This window comes from Phalacrocorax carbo, chromosome 10 (genome assembly GCF_963921805.1).
Source record: "Phalacrocorax carbo chromosome 10, bPhaCar2.1, whole genome shotgun sequence".
NCBI lineage: Eukaryota > Metazoa > Chordata > Aves > Suliformes > Phalacrocoracidae > Phalacrocorax > Phalacrocorax carbo.
The window spans coordinates 8,526,510-8,527,003 of NC_087522.1; positions in this window are offsets into that span (position 1 = coordinate 8,526,510).

Below are 494 nucleotides of genomic sequence, written 5' to 3' on the forward strand. Positions count from 1 at the left end.
TTTTGGAACTAGAAGTTGTCATTCCATTAAAATGTGTATGTCCTGTGCCTGACCATTCATCGGGGATGGCTGTGTTCGGAGAAGGGGTAACTTTCACCGCTGCTACTGTATTTATAGATATTACATGCCATTTGGGGCTTAATATTTGAAATAACGCGCTTTGTTTGCAGGAAGTCCTGTCAGAAATACACTGCCAGAAGCATTTAAACTCTGTATTTGTAACATTAGTATCAGTAATTGGGTCTTAAAGCGATGTACAATTCTTCAGCAATGGCAATGTTAAAATACTGTTTTTCCAACTCTCTGGTTTCCTTCCTCTGCCAAAGTAACGAAATAGCAATTCAGACAGAGCTATCCCACAGAAACATTTCAGGGACAAGATTTAATGTATGGAAGCTCTCAGGTTTCCTTTATAATGCACTAGTCTAGCAGACTAACGACCTTTAAACAATCCTGCAAAAACCAAGACGCACTACAAGTGCTTAGTCGTCGGT